Raw genomic sequence first — 24,733 nt, 5'->3', positions numbered from 1 at the left:
AGGGTGAAAGAGGGAGACGGAGGGGGACAGAGAGAGAGAAGAAGACAACGAAAGAGAGAGGGAAGGGAGGGTGAGAGAGAGGAGGAGGGAGGGAGAAAAGAGAGAGGAGGAAGAGACGGGGAGAGAGAGAGAAAGAGAAACTGAAAACATACTAAAAGAGACAAAATGGAAGGCTCATTTATTACCACAGAAAAAAAGTGAAAAAATACAGCAACATTTAGATACATCTTGATACTTCAGCTCCACCCGAGGGGCGGGGTTCCAGGTCAAACGCAAAGAAACAGAAATTAAATTGTTGGCAATCTCCTCCATCGCAGCATTAGATGCCAGAGACAATGAAACAAAGTATGCAGTTCTGATGAAAAACAGCTGGAACCAGGCACTGTCTCTTCAGGCAGGTTGGAAACCCTTTGTGAAAGCCTCAAAAAAGAAATTCTCTGACAGAAAAGGACCAAGGAAATGAAGTCCTCACTTACCTTTCATGGGAAAAAAAAGTCTGTAAGAACACTTAGTAAAATAAGGAGTGAATTAACAAATTTTTTAAAAACCTTGCTTGTAGGGAGGGCATGTCATAAAAGGACAAGAAGTGAGTGCTGAGAACATCTACACATAAAACGCTCCTGACCTCCAGCGCCTAGCACAAGGCACGCCCTGGAAAATGTTAAGTGTTCGAGAAATGTGGGCTCCATCATATTTACCGATGAGACAATGGAGGGATTCTCATTAAAGCCAAGAACAAGAAATGGAAATTGTCTCAGCTTTTACTTAGCAGCATTCTGGAAATGGTTGGCAATGAGAAAATAGAAGATGCAGCAATACTGTATAAAAATTGGAAAGGCAGAGGCATCTATCCATTATTCGTGGATCACACAATACTACTTAGAAGTCCAGAGATTCCACTGCAACTTTATTAAAATTGTTCAGTAGGCAGTCCAGGCCATATCTGTGTGTGTGTGTGTGTGTGTGTGTGGAATACATATGTAATTAATATTACATATTAAATTATTTCACATATAATTTAAAACCCACTAGCTTCCTTACATGGCACTAATATCCAGTTAAAAAGCATAGTATGCAATTTTCACAATAACAACAAAAATATAAAACATCTTGAAATAGCTTTACAGAGAAACGCACACCACCCAAATGAAAAATATTAATCCTTTGATGGAGAATATAAAGATAACAGAATGCACTGTTATACAAGCGAAGTTCTTAGAGGGATGATACTGTATCAATTTTAAGACGTTAAAATTAATCTACAAATTTAACATTATTAACTACAATCCCAAAGTGATTTTATTTGAAACTTGACAATATGATTGTAAAATTCATCAGCAAGTATAAGCAGATCAGAATAGCCCAAAGAGGACTGAAAAAGAGTGAAAAGAAGGGAGAAGTTGCAATATTAGAGAATACAATATACATAAAGGAACAAAAAAAAAACTTCTTCCTGAGACCATAACAGAGGTGGGTCAATGAAACAGAATAAAAAGGAAGAAAATAGACCCAAATCTGTAAGTACTGAGTGGACCCTAAAGTTGATATTTCAGATAGAGAAAGAACAATATATTCAATAAATAAATTTAGATAAAAGACAGGTTTAAACCACACCTCAGGCCTTACCCCAAGATAATTTGTAAATGAATGTAAAATTAAAAATTGAAAAATGAAATTATAAAAACAAACTGAAGAAAATCTAAGCAAATATTCATATCATCCTCCCCTGCTTTTTTCTCCATAGCATCATCAGCTTCTAAAATACTATATCAATTCTTTTTTTTTTTTTTTTGGTGAGGAAGATTGGCCCTGAGCTAACATCTGTTGCCAATCTTCTTTTTTTTTTTCTCCCCAAAGTCCCAGTACATAGTTGTATATCGTAGTTGCAAGTCATTCTAGTTCTTCTACGTGGGATGCTGCCACAGCATGGCTTGATGAGACGTGTGTAGGTCCATGCCCAGCATCTGAACTGCAAACCCCCGGTCACCAAAGGGGAGTGCATGAATTTAACCACTCAGCCACAGGGCCGGCCCCTATATCAATTCTTTATTATTTTGCTTACTGTCTGTCTCTTCATACCAAAATGCAAGATTCATGAGGACAGGATTTTTAGCTGTTTATACCCAGTGCCTTGGAAAGCTTCTAGTACATAGTAGTAAGCAAAAATAATTGTTGAATAAATGAATAAACAAATGATATCAGATTGGAAAAGGCTTTCTAAACATAAAATCAAGAAGGAAAGTAACATGAAAGAAAATATATAATACATCTTACATAAAATATAAGGTGAATTAATTTTTCCTCCACATCAAAAAAGGTAAATAAAAGTATTTGATAAATTGGAAAATATTTGCAACCTGTATTATAAAGGCTGAATATTTATCATTAAATAACTAGCCTCTATGAAACAATAAGAATGAAAAACTGGGCAAAGATGATGTCCTAACGAGAAATGTTAATGGTCAATATTTAAAATGCGTAACATCACAAATAACAAAAGAAACTGTATTACAAGGAGTGAAATACAATCTGTCTCTCCTCCGACTGGCAAAGTCAGATCACACTCTGTCTTTGACCAGAGTGTAAGGAAACTGAGACTCTTACACCGGTAAGCAGAAGTAAATTTTAGTAGGATCTTTCTGGAGAGCAATGAAATGTGTCAAATTTTATATGTGCATGCCCATTTACCAACAATTCGGCTTCTAGGAAATTGTCTTACAGAAAAGCCTGCAGAAATACACTACTCAGACAAACAGGATGTACTGTTATCGTAATAACAAAAAAGCTGCAACAATTTAAATGCCTTTGATATCAAATAAATAAGGTACATCCACACAGTGGAATAATACACACTCTGCTGCATACCAGTGTGGGTCAGAACCACGTGAATAATGTCTGCGATAAATTTTGCAAAAGACAGCAAGTCACCGAGCAGTATGTGTATCTTGTCCGTGTGCATATATAAGCATGGTTCTCAATCTGTGGTCCCCAGACCGGCAGCATCAGCATTACCGGGGAAGTTGTCTGAAAGGCAAATTCCCAGGCCTCAGACCAAACCTACTGAATCATAAACTTTAGGTATGGGACTCAGAAATCTGTGTTTTAACAAGCCCTCTAAGACATTCTAATGCACACTGAAGTCTGAGAACCACTGATAAATCTTGGAAGATAGACACGACACTGCAAATAAAGTTGTCTCAGGGTATAGTTTCATGGGAAATTTCATTTTCTCTTTGATATATATCTATATTCCAGCTGACATGTACTGCACTTGAAATTAGAAAAGGAAAGTTATTTCCATCAGAGAGAGAAAGAGGGAAAGAGAAAGAGGGAGAGGAGTGGAAGGAAGGAGGGAAAAAGGGAGGGAGAGAAAGTGACGGGCCAATAGAAAAATGGGCAGCAAGAGTATTCTAAGGGGGTGATGCCACCTCCATAAAAAGGCAAAAAAAGCCCTAACAAAGGTATGTTTTAAACATTCAATTTGACTAGAATTAAAAGACATTTGTATTAAAATTTGACAACTTTTTCCACTTATCAAATAAACAGCATTAAGAAAAATAATAGAATTGAATGGAGTCAAGTGTAGCAGACTCAGAGACTTCCGGCAAATATTATAGAGAGAGCACTGGAAATTTATAGCAAAAGGTCTAAAACTGGCCATTTATTTGTCTCAGTAATCCAAATTCTAGGGATTTCTCCCAGATAAATATTTGAGGACATAGTTTTTTTCCAGTAATAGTTAAAAACGAAAAAAGCATCTTAAATATTCTACAATAGAAAACTGATTCAAAGAATTATGTTATATACACTGCTATTGTAATATAATCATTTCATTAAAAAGGATGGTATGAATGTAGATTTACTGATATAGAAATATATTAATAGATTATCAAGAAAAATATAGCTATCAACATCAAGCACTTAGTATGTGTGTTAGGCAGCATTCTAGGAACATTTTAAGAAATAGTTCACAGGATCCTAACATCATATGAAAAGTAAAATTACCATTTTACAGATGAGGAAACACATTTGGAGAATTTCAATAACTCGCCCAAGACCATCAAGTTATGAGCAGTGGGGCCAGCTTATGATGGATCCCAGGCTGTCCCCAGCCTCCACACTGCTAATCACCATACACATGATATCATTCAAATTGCTGGTGATGGTTCTATAGAGAAAGGTCGGCAAAGTTAGACACTAAAACACAAACAATAGCTATCTCTGGGTCATGAAATTAAAGGTAACAAATTTTGTTTTCCATTGGCTTATCTTTTGTCTCTAAAGATCTATGACTTGTGCTATATAAATGATAAATATTTCATTGGGGACATATTTTTCGTCTATTAACAAAAAAGAATGAGTAAGAGCTCACTGTGAGGGCAAGCCCTACAAAATCCAGCCAGTAGAGAATGTTTGAAAGGCATGGAGCTTTGAAAGAAATGGCACTTGAAGGTAACAATGAGAATTTGAGTGCAGGTGGCATGGAAACCACTCACAACACCCATCATTCCACTTCAAAGACGGCAGCGACCAAAGGAAAAGGAGGGCTCAGGGAAATTGTAGCTTACAGTTCCAGTCTGCTCCACAAACATGCAAATGTGGCTTTTCCTCACTGAAGAGACCCCAACACTTGGGGTACTCAAATTGCACAGGACCTTCTTGCTTCAGACACACCACCAAAGAGACTGCATACCTGGGATTTTCAAGAAAGCCTTTATTTGCTCCTTAGAGGGATCACACATGTAATATCTGTGCTATGCTCAACGTCCAGGGAAGTGCTGCCAGAGCAGGCAGGTGGGCATTCCTGATGAGGAAAGGTCTCCGGGTCAGAATATCTCATAACGGGATTGCAGGCTCCAAGAGAGGACGGGAGACAAACGTCTGAAAGGCTAGGGTGCTGTAAAGCCTTCTATAGCTCAGCACTTCCCAGCCGCTGGCGCTGGATATTCAGATTGCTTCAACAACCCATCCTTGGGCATCCAACCCCTTTCTTTATGGATGAACTCATCCTTGTGGTAGATTACAGAATTGTTCCGATGTTTACTGCCTCTCCCTAGAGAAGGATTATTTTTCTCCACCCACAAGGACATCAAGATTGTCCTTGTGACTTCTTTTGGCCAATGAAAGAAACATGAAAGTTTCAAGCAAACATTTCTAATCAAAAGCTTTAAGAGTCACTGTATGTTTATGGTATTCGGCTATGTTCTCCTTTCTCTCTGCCATAAAACCATTCATGTACCAGATACGTTAATGCAGCTCTATTAGCCTGGATCCCAGAGAAAATCAGTTGTGTAGCATAATTACAGCTGACCCAAAACGGACATGAAATGTGAGAAATAGACCTTTGTGGTTGTAAGCCAGAGACTTTGGGGTTAGAGTGTTCCGCAACACATCTTAGTATACTCACTGATACATGCCTGTATCCTGGCTTTCACACTCGGAGGCCCACTCAACACTATGAATCACGGCCTCCTAGCAGCTCTGTGACCGCTCTCTGCATTCCCAGAGAGAAAAGCCAGCCTGGGTGCATCTTCCTCTGGAATTGCCCCTCTGTGGAGTGGAGTAGCAGGCTGAATCCTTTCTGCCCCTCCTTCCACCCCAAGCTCACCGCATACTTATGTCATCTTCTTCGGGATGTCACACAGCCTCTGCCACTTCTATGATGACAGGATATGAGAAGCAATGGACAGCTTCACCAGCAGAGAATGAAGTGCGCCTTCAGACAGCAGCCAAAAGATGACACAACAGGAAATCCCTTGCTCCAGTCAATATCCTCAAAGGCTCTTGATTTCTCAAGGCTTGCTTGGGTAAAGAAACTTACAGTTCGAGTAACATTGTTTTCCAAGAACCCAGGATTCCGACTGTTACTCACGGTTCTACCGACTGAAGACAAAGCAGAGATGTCCCTGGCAATAAAATGTAAGCATCTGCTGTCTGAATGGTTTATGAGCAGTGCTTTTGGATCTCTGCAAACTGATCACTTAGATTACATGGGAAGCCTTGGAAGGAAATGGAAATACAGGGAGTGCTGGCAATGGTCAAGAGGCGTCAGACACAACAATAGCAACAGCACAACAAGAATGTTATAATTAAATATGAGGGCTAACATGAACTCCTGCTGGACGGCATGAGGTGTTCTAAGCTCTTCACGCGCATTCATTCTTTTGCCATTCTTAACATACCCGAGAACAAGGTACAATTTATTATCCGTACTTTTAAGGTGAGAAAATAGAAGATTAAAAAGGTAACTTAAAAAGGGTCTTATCAGCATTCAATGGAAGATTTTGAATGTGAATGCAGGTCTCTGACCATAAGAGTCCAAGTACCTACCTGTCATATTACTTGTGATTAAGGATAAATAAGTAAATAAATAAATAAATAAAAGGATAAATAAATTAAAATACTTGGAAATTCTTCCATATCTAGAAACTTCTTTCAGGAAAAGTAACATGGATGAAGTAGAAAAACTTTATTGTCTAATGGTTTCTGTTTGAGTCCAAACAATGGCAGTTTTTCCTGTGTGATCTTGAGCGATCCGCTTCATCACCCCTGAAAGATCTGTTACCTCATTTACAGAACGAGGATCGTGATTCCCTATTCTTGAATAGGGTGCAATGATTACAGAAGGTGTTAATAGATGGGAACAATAACCATAAACTCCAAATGCTAAAAAAGTGTCCTTGATAATCATTCATCTTGGCAAGGCCATAATTGGTTGCTCAATGGCAACAACGAACAGATATTGACAAGCACTATTAGGCCCCAGGCAGGAAATCTGAGTAGAATATCAAACTCTGAGCCTCTAGATTCTTCTAAGTGGAGTAGCTTGTAGCAGACCAACACTCCCACCAAGAGCAATGATAAAAGCCAACAGCACGGCAAAATTCATCTGTTTGAAAGCATCAGAGAGTTTCCGTGGCAGCCAGAATTTAAAATCCAGACCCTAGAAAGGAAAGCTCACTGAGGTGAGCCCAATTTTCTGCATGCTGATATTTTCCACAGGACATTTGTCAATTATTGGCACAGGTCAAGAAGCTGAAGGAGAGACAGGGGCAGTCCATACAAGGGACACAAACCAGCAGAGATATAGGCCATTGCATGGGGCTGAGGGTAATATAAATGGGGGTTCAGGGCTGCCAGCTTAGCCAGAACTTTAGGAGGAAAGATCAGAGACAGAAGGAAAGACAGAGAAGTGAGACTTACTCTGCATCAGTTTTCCTCTTGAGGCATTTATCTATGAAGTCTCACAGGCCAGAGGCTAAGAAGCCAAACAAAATGGATTCAAAAACACGAAGAGTTTTGACAGTCTCACGATGCTGGAGGGACAACACTTAGTTAGATCTGAATACCTTGGAGACGGTGAGAGGCTAGGAATGAAGGCAGACAAAAGGGAGACTGAGCCTTACAAAGAATGCAATACAACCTCAAGTCAGCTCTATCCATGATGGTGTGAGATGATCGGTCCCCTGCTGCCTGCCATAGAAAAGGGTGAATTCTCACCGGAAAGCAAGAGCACCGGCCAGAGCCTCCACAAGTTGACGTCCATAATGTCCAACATCCAATCAAAATTGCCAGGAAAATCAAAAGTAGTTATCAACGGGAAAAGAAAGAAACAGTAATAAGAGACCCACAAGTGACTCAGTTACTAGGGTTATGAGACTCAGATTTTTAAACTTCGATTAAAATGCTCAATAAAAGAGATGAGATGTTCAAGAATTTGACCAAATAACTGAAATGTATAAAAAAGAATAAAATTGAAAGTTGAACCTGAACACCACAATAACTGAAATTAAGAACTCAGTAGATAGGTTATCCAGTCCAGCAGACTGGACAAAGATGAAGAGAGCAGGAAGACGGATGGACAGATGGAAATACCCAGACTGAAACACAAAAAGTTAAAAAATCCCAAAAGTTCAGAGAACAGCATGAACAAGATGTATGAAACCCTGGGAAAAGGTTTATAATATTGGAATTCTGAGTCCTACAAGAGAAAAATAGGGAGAATGGGATCGGATCAATATCTGAATAGATAACAGCTCAGAATTTTCTAAATCTAGTGAATGACATCAAGGTGTGTGATACAACTCCCAGGACTGATACATACGAAGAAAATTACACCTAACTCACTCATATAGAAACTATTGAAAATGAAAGAAACAGAAAATTTTCAAAGCATCCAAAGGGAAAAGATACATATATTCAAAGGAGCAAAAATTAGACTAGCAGCTGATTTTTCAATAAAACAAGTAGAAGCTAGGACACAATGCAATGGCGTCTTTAAAGCAGAGAAAGAAAATAACCACCAACCTAAAATTCTCCAGTCAGAGAAAACATTCTTCACTTGTGAAGGCGAAATAAAAACATTTCCACCAAAGAGACAAAACTTAAGAGAATTAATTGCCAGCAGACCTGTGCCAAGGAATTACTCAGGAAGGAGGAAAACGATCCCAACAGAAACAGGAGAAGCAGAAAGGAATAAATAACGTTTAAATATGAGAATGAATTTAATGCAACATTGTACAAAAAAGTATAATATTTTATGGTGTATAAAATATTTGTAGAATTAAAATGCATGATAACGATAACACAAAAGGCTAGAAAGGGTAGAAGTTACAATGTTCTTTATTCCTAGCATTAGTTGTGAACAGGTCACTATGAGGCTGTAACAGTTCAAAGACTTATGCTTTAAGCCCTACGGAACTCCTAAACGGTCATGTACCAACTAATAGAGGGGGAAATAGAATAATTTAAAATATGTTGAACGAACCAAAAAGAAAGCAAACGGGGAGGGAGGGAGGAATACAAAACAGTAGGAAGATAAAAATAAATAGTTATATAAAATTGCAACATATTAGCAATTAAATTAAATATAAATAGTCTAATCGCATCAACTTAAAGTAACAGACTGAATTAAAATGAAAAATGATATACTGATCTTATAAGTGACATGCCTTTAATAGAACAAATAAAGGTTGACAGGAAAGGGCTGGAAAAAGTTAAGTGCTGCATACTCTAAATCAGAGAAAGCTGATGCAGCTATACTGATACAAGGCAAGGCAGACTTTCAGGCAAGGCACGTAGCTAAAGATAAAGAACCTTTTATGCTACTAAAATGGTCAATCTTCCCGAAAAATATAAACATTCTAAATTTGTCTGCAACTAATAGCATAACATCAAATATATAAAGCAAAAAAGGATATAACTAAAAAAAGAAATAAGCAATTGCACACACATAAAAGAAAACTTTAACAAACTCTCCCAGTAACTCTCAGCAACTGGTACAAAAGCAGAGCAAAATACCAGAAAGAATTTTTTTTAAGCTTAACATGATTAGCAGTATTTACCTAGTTGAAATATATAGAATGCTACACTTAGCAATGACATAACACACAAAGTTTTCAAGGGTATCTGGATGTTTATTAAAAATTATCATATTCTGGATCATAAAGTAGTTTTCAGCAAATATCATTCAGAGTACATCATTCAACTACCTTACAATTCTCTGGCAACAAATCAATAATGAAAGAAAAACTAGGAAATCAAAAATGTTCAGAAGCTAAGCAATATAATTGTTAATAACCATGAGTGGAAGAACATATTAACATGGAAGTTAGAAAATATTTTCTTCTGAATATTAATAAAAATACAATCGGTAGGGGCCAGCCCAGTGGCATGGTGATTTAGTTCACGCACTCCACTCCGGTGGCCCAGGGTTTACGAGTTTGGATCCTGCGTGCAGACACTACATGCCGCTCATTAGCCACGCTGCATGTCCCACATACAAAATAGAGAAAGATTGGCACAGATGTTAGCTGAGGGACAATCTTCCTCAAGCAAAACAAACAAAAAAAAGAATATAATTGGTAGAATATAGCTAAAGTTGTAATTAGAGGGAAATTTATAACCTTAAATGCATCTATTAGAAAAGAAGAAAAGCTGAAAACAATTATCTACTAATCTAATGCACGAACTTAAGAAAAGAGCCAAATAAACCAAAAAGGAGAAGGAAAAAAATAATAAACGTAAGGACAAATTTAATATGAAAATAGAGAAAATCAAAGAAGTAGAAGTTGGTTCTTCCAAAGACATACAAAATTGATAAACACCCAGCAAGATGGTCAAGAAAAAAGAGAAACAGCATAAATCACAATATCAAGAGTGAAAGGAGCAACATCATTACAAATCCTACCAACATTTGAAAAACAGTGTAAGAAATTAGGAACAAATTTAGGCCAACACATTTGAAAATTCACATTAATGGAAAAATTTCTAGAAAAACATAATTTAGAAAATTGGTAGAAGAAGTGGTAAACCTGAATAACTCTATAACAGTTAGGAAAGTTAAATGCAAATAAAAATTTCCAAACACAGAAATCTCCAGGCCCTGAGAGCATTACCAGTGAATTCTTCCAACATTCAAGTTACAATTAACACTAGTCTTACCCAAAACCTTCCTGAGAATAAACAGAGAAAACAACAGCAGCAATATTTCCCAACCTGTTCGGTGAGGCCAGCATTACCTTAAACAACAACCCAAATCTGACATGACTATACAAGAAAGGAAAATTACAGCACACTCTCTCTAATAAACATGGACGTGAATATGCCAAATAAAAATTACCAAAGATATCTTGTCAATTAATATAATAATATATCTCAATATTTTTTTTGAAAAACTAACATAACTCCCCATATTAACAGAAAAAGAGGAAAACATCGTACCAACAGACGTATAAAAGTCATTTGATAAGACACAATACCCATTCATGATCATTTATAAGCAAATTTTGATAAAATGATATTTCCTTTATCTGACAAAGAACAACCTAAAAACCCTGGAGCAGATCATAATTAAATGTGAAATGTTGAATGTCTCCCCTCTGAAATAAGGAACAAGACAAAGATGCTATTTCTACCGTTATCCAAGAATATATCGGGAGCTAGACTTCCATAAGACACCAAATGAAATAAGAGGATTAGAAAGGAAGAAATAAAACTGCCATTATTCACAGCGCACTGGCTTATACATACATAAAACCCAAAAGAATATACAGTCAAATGACTAAGGATGAAAGTGCATTTGGACAATATCTAAAAAAATCTATTGTATTTCTATATACTAGTAATAGATGATTAGAAAATAAAAAATTTTAAAACACACCATTTGCAAAATTATCAGATACTAAGGACTACATCTAAGAAAAGATGTTCAAGACCAGAAAACTAGAAAACATTATTGAGATAAACTGACACCTTAATAAATGGAAGGATATACCACATTCATAGGTTAAAAGAGCAATTAAATAAAAATGCCAACTGTCCCACAACTTAGGCTATAGTTTTGATGTAATTGCAACCAAACTCCAATAAATTATTTTTGCAGAAATTGAGATGACGATTCTAAAATATATACGGAAACACAGAGGGCCCAGACAAGACAAGACAATCATGAAGAAAAAGAACAAGCCTGAAGGGTTTAGACTTTCAGATATCAAGAGTTATTATAAAGCTACAAGAGCCAAACTCGTGTGAAATTGGCTCAAAGATAGACATATAGGCCAGCAAAACAGAATAGAGAGCACAGAAATAGACCCACAAAGATACAGTCACTTATTTGTGACTAAAGTGACACTACATTGCAGTGGGGGCAGAGGGGAGTGGACTTTTTAACAAATGGTTCTGTGTCATTTGGACACCCCATCAGAAAAAAGGAGAAGAAAAAGAACGAATCTTTACCTCTACTGCACGTCTTACCAAAAACATCAATCTCATATAGATTGTAGATCTAAGTTTGAAAAATTTAATACTAATCTTTTAAGAACAAGACTTAGAATATCTTCAAGACCCTGAGATGAAGTCTTAATTTTTAAGCAGGGTGAAAAAAGCACTTACTATAATGAACGATACTGATAAACTAGGCTCTATGAAAACCAAGAATTCCTCTTTACAAAGACAACATGAAGAGAGCAAAAAGGCCTGTCTCAGACGGGTTGAAGATACTTTTACAACATATATACAACAAAGGACTTTTATCCAGCAAATATAAAGAATGCCCATAAATCAATAAGAAAAAAAAGCAAACCATTAAAACCAATGGGCCAAAACCTTGAAGATGCACCTCACAAAAGAGTATAGGCAAGTGTTCAATTAGCACATGAAACAGTGCTCAGTCCTGTTAGTCATCAGAAAAATGCTAACTAAAACCACAATAAGTTACATCACAACCACCAAAAAGCTAAAAATTAAAACAACTGACAATACCAAGTGCTGATGAAGATGTGGAGTATCTCGAACTCTCAAACACTGCTGTGGGAATTAAAATTGTCAGTGGCAAGTTTTAGAAAACTGTTTATAATTATCACCCAAATTGTAAGTTAACTTGACATTATGACAAAGGAATTCTACTATTTGGAATATACTCAACACAAAACAGGACCAACCAAAGGAAGGTTCAAGGATGCTCATGGTAGTACTGTTTATAATAAACAAAACGCAGAATCATTCTAAACATTCATCAATAGTAAAATAGATACATTATTTTCAGCAGACTCATACAATGGAATACCCCATAGTGATGAAAAAGAATGAACCACAACATGGATGGATCTCACAAACAATGTGGGGCTGATGAAACCAGACACAAAAACTATACACTTTATGACACCATATGTGTAACGTTCAAATGGGCAAAATTAATCTGTGGTGATAGAAGTCCAGATAGGCCTAGTGGTTGGATGGTAGTGATGGTGAGGGACACAAGAGAGGGCCTTCTGGTAGTATTCTATTTCTTGATCTAGGTGGTGGTTACATGAGTATATTCACTTTATGACAACTCATCATGCTGTACAGTTAGGATTTGTGCACATTCCTGTATGTGTTATATTTCCATTAAAAAATCACTTTAAAAAATCTAGTTCTACTCATTATTATCTTTTCATGAAACAATAAAAAAAAAAATCTGTTTGGACCTGAGTTCTTTTATGAGTAAGGTGAGAAATCAGAACTAAATAAGATCTTTTGTAGCTGTCACTTCAATTTCTTCCGGTAAGAAACGCTCATGACTAGGAATTTCAGGTGGAACTGACCCCCAAGCCCACGTGACCCAGGCCCAGCCAATCAGATTATTCCATTTCCTGGCCACATCATCGACTGATTAAGAATGAGCATGGAACCCAAACAGAACCAACGATTTTAGCACAGCTTTTTGGTAGAATGATGTGACAAGAACAGCAAACTTTGCCATTGAGATTGATAACTAACTCATGAATACAATCCTCGGCATCGTTATCGCACTGTAGGTCTCTGCCTGAGAATAAAGAAGAAACAGAGAAAAGTAGAAATGATGATGATAGATAAAAAAAGAGAAAACAGATTATAGACGGAGCTACAGACAGACAATACATAAATGATACATGGATAGAAAGAGAGAAAGAGGGGGGATAAAGAGATCCTTCACAGAGATTGACTTGTGATGACATATTTTTGAGAACTTGAATATAGTCATATCCAATCTTGAACTTTCCAATTTTGCAAGCCAATAATTCCTTGTTTTGCTTGAGGCAGTGACTTGGGTTTCTGTCACTTGCAGCCAAGAGTCCTGGCTGTTAAAATTTCCAAGACCACTTCCAGCTTTAAGTCCATGACTTAGGCAACCCATTCCAAACTTTTCCCACTAAGCATCCTTCATGGACCAAGGAGAAGGAAGAATACACTCAAGAGTCAAGCCTTTCCACTATCTAGCTTGATGTTCCTTTGAAATCTCATATATAACTTTCTTTAGTACACACAAGTGCATTTATTCTCTATATGTCTGTCTACTTTCCAGGCAGATTTTCAGGAATACATTATGTGGGGGTGGGGAAAAAGCATACATTAAAGACTAAGCAGCTTGTTTAAAATAACTAGATCCTCCTAATTTTCCTCTTCAATGAAAGATGCTTCATTTTCTCTTTTCCAGGTTTCAAACACTCATTCCATTAAAGCACTATTCTGGTCTGCTTTTACTGCATAGAGGCCCTTGTAATCATTAGTTACTTTGGGTTTGTACAGCAGAAGACCCTCCTTTTGGTCAGGAGGGCTTGTTGTATGCTTCCAACCTGGAAGAAACTGTCTTTCCCCAAACTTTCAGATTCTCCTTTGCATCTGGGATCATGGCCAGCTAGTGACTACTGGGCTACTGCAAACTCTAGGTTATGTTCAAATCTCATCTATTACTTTTTCAAAAACAGAATGTCATGTGAATTTGCTAACCTATTCCAAAATATTTTGTCTTAACATGAAAACATTTCCTCCAAATTGTCATGTAAAACCAACATTCCAAGAAGATGTGCCGTATTATTCTGAGTTACCCACGTCACTCACCCAGTGCTATGGACTTCTGGGGGCAGCATATCCCTGGTTTAAAAGAATAGACTTAGGGAAGAGGTTACAGACTCAAATTCCTACAGGGATCAGACAGGTAAGACAGAAAAGTACAGAATAGAGTGAGCACAAGCCAGTCCAAGGTGGGCAGCTGCTACTCAGCTCCACTGAGTGTGGCTAGCTGGGACTGTCTTTTTAATCCCCATGCAGGCCAACCACGTCTGCAAGATGAACAAGGTCTAGGCAGGACCACGTCCCCACCTCTGATTTTGAACACACATTCCTCTAGTTTTCCATCTAAGCCACGGGCAGTTACTGTTGCTAACATCTGTTCTCCAAATACCCAGTATTTTTCTTCTTATAAAAGATATTTCTTTCAAATAGAGATAAGGCATTGAAGCTTCGTCATATATTTATTTAGTGAAACTACATTATACGTTCCGAAAATCAGAAAGCTTTACCTATGCAATCTCTAGAAGGAGAATTACCCTTTTCCAATAAGTACACTCACATTTTATGTGACATTTTTAATAGCCTAGAAGTTTCAACCTCAACCGGCAATGTTTGAATTGGTTTCAATTTAGCAAGTATTGGGAAGAGAATAATTTGGCAGCTCCTTCTTGACACATGTCAGAGGCAGGGCCCTCCCATGAGAATCTGGTGTTCATAAAAGTAATTTTCCCATTCATGCTGCTGACAGCATCCCTCACAGCACAGTCACATGGCTGTCACTCTTGAGGCTGACACCAGCCTCTGAAATTACAGGGGATTTTTTTTTGATAACTCAATATAATCAAGAATTTGATCTAACTATTAAGAGTGGGAAAAATTCATTTAAAAACTGACACCGGTGACCTTTACAATGATGTATTGTGGCTCTTGTACAACATATATTCAAAGGCGACCATTTGCGTGATTTACCTGTAATAAAATGTTCTCTACGAGGAACAACATCTCATTGTTTGGAGAGTCCATTGTTAAGTCAAGAAGAAAGTTTAATTGGTATAAACTGAAAAGATAAAGAGTTATCTACTCTGTCACTCTGAACTCCTCCAATATTTTACTCACAAATCATTTTAGAATAATAACAATGGTGATAACGATAATGATCTAGCTCACTAGATTGAGTACTTACTAAGCGCGGAGGATTGGGCCTGAGTGCTTCGTGCACAGTTTCTGAAATCCTCTCAGCACATCAGGGCAGGGCTGATAACATCCCTGGGACCCGAGAGGAGACTGAGGCCCAGAGGAGCGAGCGGAGCTGCTCCTTAAAGTTTCAGAGCAGGGACTCCAGCCGCCGTCTGATGCCAGGGACTGTGTTCTCAGCCGCTTCACTGCCCAGAAAGTCGGAGGGCCCTTCTGAAATCAGCTACCCGACCTTCCATTCTGCACAGTAATACCAACTTCCTGATCTTTGCCCCATATTTGGCCATTTTCCAGTCTTCCCCAGCTCAGTGACTATCGCCACCTTCCATTTCAGCTGCTCAAGCCAGAAATCCAGGAGATGTTACTGATTCACATCCTCCCTCCCTCCCTGGCCAAATTCAACCCAACGCCAAGACCTGCTGATTGTACCTCTGGCAGTAGAATTGTACTGGTCCAGCTGTATCCTGCTGATACAATTGTATCAAGTCACTCTCTACATCTCCATCACCACCAGCCTTGTCCAAGCTGCCAGCTCGCCAAATACTGCAGCTCCACCTTCACTCTGGTCTGTGTCCAATTTTTGCTCAGTATGGCTGAGTGATATTTTAGAAACGCAAACGCCACCCTTCTTGCTCGAAATCATTTGAATAAAGAATAAAGACTAGAACCCACAAGATGGCAAACAGGCCCTGAACCCTGCCTGCCCAGGACCCGACCTCTCCCCATTTGTCTCATCCACTTCCTCTCTTCCTGTCTGTGCTTCAGTCACACTGGACGTTAGGTTTTTGAAAGCTCTGTGCTCCCTCTGATCACAACTGCTGTGCATGCTGTTCCCTCTGCCCCAGAATTCTCTTCCTTTCCTCTTCATCTGGTTACTTCTATTCATCCTTCAAATTTCAGCTCATTACCATTTCCTCAGGGAAGCTGAGACAGTGAAGGTCAACCCCTCTCACAGAGCAACGCACTTCTCTTGAAACACTCACCACACTTGCAATGTTGTATTTACGTGTGACCGCATGATTAATGGGCTATTTATTTGGACTAACTACAAATAAAATCTTTGTGAGTGACTGAAATTTCTGACTTAACGACCAGGCAGAGGCAGCTTGGTGGAATGGTAATTGTATATGCTCCGAGGTCAGGAAGCTGAGTTCAAATCCTGACTCTACTTAACCAGCTGTGCAACCCTGAACAAAACACCTGAAGACCCTGATTCTCGGTTTTCTTGTATATAAAATGAGGATGGTGCCAACACACTTCGTTCCCGGGCTGTTGTTAAGGTTACACGCAAAAGAGAGGTGAAGACATTCAGCTCACAGCTCCTGCCGCATGCTAAGGATTCAAACGAGCATTTGCTGGAGACTCATAAATACAACAATATGCATTGATTTCCAAGCAATGTTGCTGTGTAAAAAAGCAAATTGCAGATGATCAAAAGGTACAAACTTCTGGGATAAGATAAAAAAGTACTACAGGTGTAAGGTACAGCATGATGAGTACAGCGAACACTGCTGGATGCTGGGTCTGAAAGTAGCTAAGAGAGCAGATTCCAAGAATTCATCACAGGGAGAAAAACAGTTTTTTCTTGTGGTAATCATTTCACAATATATGTAAGTCAAATCAGTACGCTGTACACCTTGAACTTACACAGTGCTGCGTGGCAATTATATCTTAATAAACTGGGAAAAAAGAAAGCAAATTGCTCCGAAATACATACAATATAATACCATTTAAACATCCATGAAAGAATACCGCAAAGTACATATCTATAAAGGAGAAGGAATAGAAAGTCCTTTGTAGGATTGGGAAAGTCCAAATATAATATTGGGATGGGGTTTGAGAAGAAGCCTGAAGTGAAGACTGAAGTAAAGGGACATTGGTCTGACTGCTCTGAAAAGGACAACATATCCATATACGGGTGAAGAAATGTTGACTAGCTAAAGAAGACCTGGAGGACTCCAGCCAATTCACTGAGCTACGAGCTTCCTGTCTTTCTGGTTAACACTATAGCCCTCTGTGCCCAGAACTGTGCCCAGATTAGCAGGAACACTCAATATAAATTAGAAAAACGAAAAGATGTACCTTAAAGAACAAATAAAATGACACAATGACGTAAAAAGTGCTTTAAAAATGTTTAACAGATTTGGTCACCCAAGTACTTCAAAATCTCTGAGACATATATAAGTTCTGGAAACAGACAATGGTGATGGTTGCCCAACACTATGAATGTCTAATGCCCCTGAATTGGACCTTTAAAAATGGTTAAAATGGTAAATTTTCTTATACATATTTTACCACAACAAAAACAATGCTCATAAATATCTTTCTTCTGAGTGTAAAAAAATAAGTAAACTCAGCATCTGAATTACCACGAATTCTTTATTAATTATATTTTTCCACCACGCTGCCCTATCCTTCAATATAACCAATTTCTCCCCACGAGTAGCTGGAGCGTCAAAATGACTCAAGTGTCTAGAAAGCAGGAAATTGTCATTACGCCACAGGCAGAAAAAAACAAGAATTGGCTTGATTTTCTGGTAGACAGCAGATATGTGATTTTCAGGGACAACAGCCATGAATGGAGCTGATGTTAAAACAGAGGGCAGGGAAGCCAAATCCCCATGGTTCTAACTGCAAAAACTGGAAATATGGGCAATCAGGCGTAGCTTTAAAAATGCAACCATTCTGGAAAGTAGAAGAAGGTTCGGAAGAGGAGTCACAAGCTATAAATAAAAGCAGCATTGAGTTAAAGAGAGAATTAGATTGATGAAAAGAAACACAGTGGAAAACTGAAAAGAATCCTTTCACTGATAACGACGTCTTCAAACATATTTGCAATCTACAAAATATGAAGGAAAAAAAGAAGAACGAGATTCCTCTGATATGAGAAATTGCAGCAAGGCAGATTGGCTAAATAGCTCCCAATCCTTCTCTTTTTTTCAAAGAAAGCAGCAAAATGAGGGGTGGATTAGGTTTTCTTTGTGTTAAGTGGGAAGAAAATGCTGATTACAACGAAAGCATTCGACAGGACACCCCATACCATTGAAACAGACAAGCTATTACCCCAAGAGAACTAAAATCTATGAAAAGTATTTTTAAACTAGTAAGCCAATAAGACTGGAAGTTTGATTTCGTACGCTCAACTCTGCAAAAATATATGAATCAATTTTATTTTAACTTATCTGGATCTTCTAATTTAATAAAAATCTCATTAATTTTAAATGAGGTCAGAACATTAACAAAACAAGCTGATGTCTGATTTGCCTGCATTGGATTATCCAATATTTCTTTTTTTGTTTTTGAGGAAGATTAGCCCTGAGCTAACTGCTGCCAATTCTCCTCTTTTTGCTGAGGAAGACTGGCCCTGAGCTCACATCCATGCCCATTTTCCTCTACTTTATATGTGGGACGCCTACCACAGCATGGCTTGCCAAGCGGTGCCATGTCCGCACCCGCGATCCGAACCGGCGAACCCTGGGCCACCAAGAAGCAGAACGTGCGAACTTAATCACTGAGCGACCGGGCCAGCCCCTATCCAATATTTTTCTTAAAGAACAGTGGGCTACCCAGGCAGCTGTAGATGCACCCCTCTTTAACTAATCCAACACTGTTTAATCAAGTTTGCTCTAAGTAATCCTGAGACCCCAGAGATGTCAGTAATCAGATTCAGAGGGTATGCAGTGTAACTTGGTAAAGTGTAATATATTCTTCTTATAAATTGAATTCCAAACTATATTGTTAGATCCAACAGTGGAGAAAATCTAAGCGTGAGCTAGAGAGAATTGGTATGAAACACACAGAAAAGGTGGGAGGCAGAGAGACAGCTCGTGGGAAGGGCACATGCGCTGAGTTCTGTGATGCTGAGCAAATGGACACCAGCAAAAGACAGAGGTCTTTCTATTTGGTGGCTGAGTTTGTTTTTGTTTTTCTGTACGGTTAGACTTTTCTGGAGGGAGAAGCAGGAAAGGAGAAAACACTAGATAAGCATGACTAGAACATTTTCATTCCCATAACTTCCCCAAAAATCAAAAGACAAGAAGGAGAATTGTACATAATTTTTACACATCTTTTCTCAGACAGTGAAGGAAAACAATTATGTTCAATTTTAAGTTGAAAGTACAACGTGGGTGGTCAAAAGCTCCGGCTATGGGGTCAGATGACCTGGATTAAGGTCATGACTTCATCACTTGCTAGCTGTGTGATGTTGGATATGCTACGTGTACACTCAACGTCTCAGATTCTGCCCCTGTCAATGCCGATGACAGCACTCATCACACAAAGGCAGGTGAAGATTAAATGAGTTTGTGGGAAGCTCATGTTTCCTGAACCAGACGTGAGCCATGTGTAAGAGAGAAGGTTCTATCCAAGAGGACAACTTGGAAGGAAAAACGGAATCTCAACAGAAAGAGATGAAGTGAAATCGCGTTTTCCTAAGGGCTGAGAAGAAGTTGTAAGTGATAGTGCAGAAACAGCGATGCAATTTCTGTCATCAAGAGAATCGCTGTGAACACAGTTCCAGCAATTAGGGATGTCGATGTGTATGGGAATCTCCAAGAAAAACCTAAAAGCAACCACGAGCAAAAGAGCCTGCTTGAAACATCTGCCAATTCCAGGAAGTGTGCTGATACCAGCTCACGACAGTCCAAATCAGCTGAACACTTTCATGTCCCCTCTCCTCTCCCTTGTCCCCTCTCCAGCGCTGGAGAAGGCAGAAACTGTGGTCAGCAGATGAGGGAGGAGATAGAAGCTGGTCACCTCCCTGTCATGACAGCAAGCTGCCCTGTGTGTGGCAAGCCCAGAAACCACGTTTAAAGCTTTAGCAATTGCACTGGACTGAATATGTTAATTATTGATGTGCAACTGAGTTTTGCAACTTACAGGGGCTGTAGGACCTTCTGTTACTGAATAGGTACCAAAAAGTCAGTAGGGCCTTCCAGAATTTTCATCCAGAGGCAGCAACAGAATCAGCCCCACTGAGTAAATCTGAAGAAACAATAGAAGACAAAAATAAAGTTCCTTTAGGATTATATCGCACAAATCAAGCTCACTTGACGTAGTGGTTAAATGTTTCTAAGGTGCCTAGTTACTGCTAAAAACGATTGTCATTGGGCATTCACTGCATCACAGAGACTGTGCTCAACACTTACCAGGCAACATCTCATTTAACCTTCACAACCACCCTGTGCAGTGAGCACTGTCATCATCCCCATTTTACAGATGACAGAACACTGATAACTTGCCCAAGCTCACACAGATTAGTGGCAGAGCTGAGATTACAAACCACTATGCCAATTCTTTGCTTCTCCTCCTTCTTTTAGGATGACTTACATAATAAAATAAAAATAATAATCATTTGTTTAGGGCTTACCCTCGTCAAAGACCGTGCTCTGAACCAGTGTGACCCACTGCTTTATAAACCGTACCTTACTTTATAAACTGTAAAGTGCCACACGAATGTCAAACGGGACCACGATTACTAAGTATGACAGCTTGGCCACATGGAAGGGGAAGGGCTTGGACTGACCTACAGTAACAGGCAGGGCATGTCCGGCAAAGGCCCGGAGGCAGCAGTGGGCACAGCGACGCCAGGAGCTGCTCTCACAGAGGAACTCATTCACAGCGGCAGCAGCCAGGAAAGTGACTTGAGCAGAGAATAAACCATAAATCCATGGAGCAACTGCTCACCTGCATGCACCCACTTGCCTCCTAGGACCCTCTCATCACTCACGCTAAGAAGAAACGGAACAATAACCAACCAGGGGAGCTCGGAAGGACATCAGTGGAAAGGGACTCCTCCTTTGGCGATGCCAGAGCCATAAATCTGCCACTTGCCAGGACGCCATGCCAGCTCTGGCGCACGGGTGCCGTCCATCTTCCTCTGCCCCACCAGGAATGCCCCTTCTTGTAAACAGCAGTGGGCGGTGGTGTCGTTACGATTGTTTTTACCTTCTGTACTCTGCCTGACTTCATGGAGTGAATTGAAAATGAGTTGGCTCAGCGGAAAAGGAGTTTGTACTTTTCTCTGAAGACCAATCTGGATTTGAATGTGCCTGCTCTGAGCAGCTCGAGAAAAGTGAATTTTGTTTGGAATATCTGAAAAGCGGTCTGCAGCACAGGAAACATTTTTTTCTCACTTTTAAGGTCAGATGATCTGGATTCCTCAGGGTCCAGCACAGTCCATGTCTGTCAATAGTGAGCAGCCGGTAAACATTAGTTTACTGTTGGCTGGCTGGATGATGAAATGAATAAAAGAAGGAAGGAATGAAATGATGCGGGACAAAGAACGAATAAAGACTTCAAGATCATACACACTTAGGCTTGAATCCTGCTCAATTACCAACTTCCTGTGTGACTTCAACCATGCCTCTTAACCATTCTGAGCCTGTTAATTCATTTGCAAGAGGAGATAATAACAGCCACAGTGATGGACTTCTGTTCTCTGTTTTGTTGTGTTTCACTCCAGCCTCCACTTATTCTACTTCCTGTAACAGCCTGATTCTGGTTTCCAGACTACCTCTCTCCCATCCTCAGTACCATGGTCATTAGGGCGGATCTCACTCCCCCCACAGCCCGGGGAGCAACCCCTAACTTTAGCCCAGTGTGTTGCATTCTTATGGAGAAAGTAATGCATCAGGGGCAGGACCATGGCTCAAGTAAGGCCAATCACAGCTGTATATTTCTCAGGTTTCTCCAGAGAAACAGAACCAAAAGGTGGGGGGGAGAGAGAGAAAATGGATACAGATATAGACATAGACACAGACAGTATAGATATATCTAGATGTAGACATAGGCATATGTCTGTATGATAAAGATTTATAGATAGATAGATCTATAGAGACAGACAGATTCAACTGATTGGATGAGGACCACCACACTGTGGAGGATAATCTGCTTTCCTCAAAATCTACTAATTTAAATATTAATCACATTTAAAACAAATACCTTCACAGCAACATCGAGATGGTGTTTGACCAAACAACTGGGCACCAGAGCCTAGCCAAGCGGACACATAAAGTTAAGCAGGCCAGCAGCCAGTAAGATTCACGTCAGCAGCCCCCGTTGGAGCCGTAAGAGAAGCAGGCTTGCTCCATCCTGCAGGACTTGAGCCTGGAAGGATGCGCAGGGAGCAGACTGAGGGCGGGAGGGAAGGGCTCAAAAGGGAGGGCATGAGGCCAGGCCCCAGGGGGTTTCCGCCTCAGCGAGCCAGGCAGCCCACGCGGAGCTGACAGCCTCCAGAGTGGCTGTCCCCAACCAAAGGGCCTCTGTCCCCAGAGACCGTCTGTGAAGCCAAAGAGTTGTGCGATGGTGTACGACAGACCACACGCACCGGGGAAGCCCTGCTTAAAATTAGCTAGATTTTAAAAAATACATGTCAACATTTATATATATATTATACTTATATACCAATCGAAATACATATTTTATACGTATGTGTACATATATGTGTGCATCTTAGATTCTTTAAAAAATCAAATAGCATAGAAGAATCTATTGAAAAATCAGCTGCCTCCCACCTGTGACCTGCCATCCACCTGGCCCCACCGAAGAATCAGACACTGTGCCAACGTCTTCCCCGCCCGCCAGGACCGCCCACAGCTCAGCCGGTGTGCATCTGCACAGGCCTCTTTCTATGCAAACGAAAACACACGATACACAGAACGCTTTGTTTTAATTATTTCCCCTTAAAATGCACCTAGGAATCACGCCGTCCTGGCATGTCGTAGGGCCACTGAGTTTCTTTTTAGGGCTGCACCTTTCTTAACTCCCCCCATCAAGGGACATTCAGGTTTTGTCCATGTATCTCCTGGGTGACTTTATATATATATAACATAATATCTATTTATATTTTACATATCTATATATATTTAATATACTTTATATTATGTATTATAAAATATTATAATGGTATATTATGTTATTTATGTGAAATTTTTAGAGAAGAGAATGCAGAAAGTGAAAAGAAGGCGAATTATTTTCTAAGGAATTGAGTTACTCAAGAAACTCTTGCATCCCTTGGTGGACAGTTGGAGTAAGACCCAGAGCTAACAGCTGCAGCCTTCCCCACTAGGTTTTATAATACAAAGGCGATCAGGCAGGATGAGTTGGTTCCCGATGGTTCGGTGGAACAGTCTATCTTTGGGGAGAGCGCTGGCCTTCAAAGCCCACAGACCTGGGTTGGACTGTTGTCTGCCACTTACTGGCCGGGTGATCTAAAGCCTTGGAGCCTCAGTTATCCCATCTGTAAAATGGAGATGATGCTTCATGAGATCGAGTGAAGATGAAATCCGGAAACATGCACACAGTTCTTAGCTCAGTGTTAGCGAATCTAAATCCGTTTCTCTTACAATCTTTTCATCCCCCTAAGGGCTCTTCTTTTCAATAATGCACAATTGTTCAGCCACACGAGCCGGCAAAGGCAGAGGCAAGACTTGGATGCAGGCTCTTCTCAGAACGCCAAGAAACGGTGAGCATGGGTGTTGGGGTGTCCACCAGGTAGCTTTGCAATGTGCGTCCCGCCCTCCAAACTTGCCTACTATGTCCCAGGCTCGTGCCAGTCCCTGGGAATTCACAAATGAGTAAGTTCCCAAGGATTCCCAAGTGAAGTAAAACCAGCGCAGGAAGAAAAGCTCAGTGAGGATGACAGCACGTGATGATCACTACCGCAGGAGTTTACGTCAAACGTGCTGAGGGCAGGAGAAGAAAGTCCGGGAGAGTTACAGCAGGAGGATGCCCCGGCCCTCGATTTTACAGGAGAAAGACTGTTCCTGATGGCACAGAGAAGGGTGTCCTCGCGGACTGGGAACACCACTGTCCGATGCGCCGCAGCTCTCACGTGGATGACCGCAGGGCTCTCTGACTGCTCTCTGTTTCCTCCCTTGGCCCACACAGTCGATTCTCAACACAAGAGCCACAGTAATGCTGTGAAGACATGAAGTCAGTGGCATTTCTCCACTCAAAGCTCTCCAATGTCTTCCCATCTCACCCAGGATAAAAGTCACAGTTTCTACAGCGATCTTCCATGTTCCTCAAACCCGGTAGGTACTCCTCCACCTCAGGGCCTTTGCACCTGCTGTTAGCCCTTCCAGGAATGCTCGTCCCCCAAGTATCCACAAGACTTATTCTTTCACCTCCATTCTTCTCCACAGTGCTCTCATCTTCCGTCACAATATTTAATTTAGTCATATATTCAAGGTAGAAGCTCTACATTCTTGTGCTTTCTGCTGCA

At 39.9% G+C, this 24,733-nt stretch overlaps 1 long non-coding RNA gene and 1 pseudogene across 1 annotated transcript in view; one reads left to right on the top strand and one right to left on the bottom strand.

Moving 5' to 3' along the window:
- LOC139074891 (uncharacterized) overlaps positions 1-24,733 on the top strand; it is a 258,563-nt gene that overhangs the window by 121,917 nt on the left and 111,913 nt on the right. The gene's annotated exons all lie outside the window — the stretch shown is intronic.
- LOC103544068 (heparan sulfate glucosamine 3-O-sulfotransferase 4-like) overlaps positions 20,386-24,733 on the bottom strand; it is an 85,232-nt pseudogene continuing 80,884 nt past the window's right edge.

Source organism: Equus przewalskii, chromosome 12 (genome assembly GCF_037783145.1).
Source record: "Equus przewalskii isolate Varuska chromosome 12, EquPr2, whole genome shotgun sequence".
NCBI lineage: Eukaryota > Metazoa > Chordata > Mammalia > Perissodactyla > Equidae > Equus > Equus przewalskii.
The sequence above is the reverse complement of the archived record's forward strand: the minus strand, read 5'-3'. Positions and strand labels throughout refer to the sequence as shown.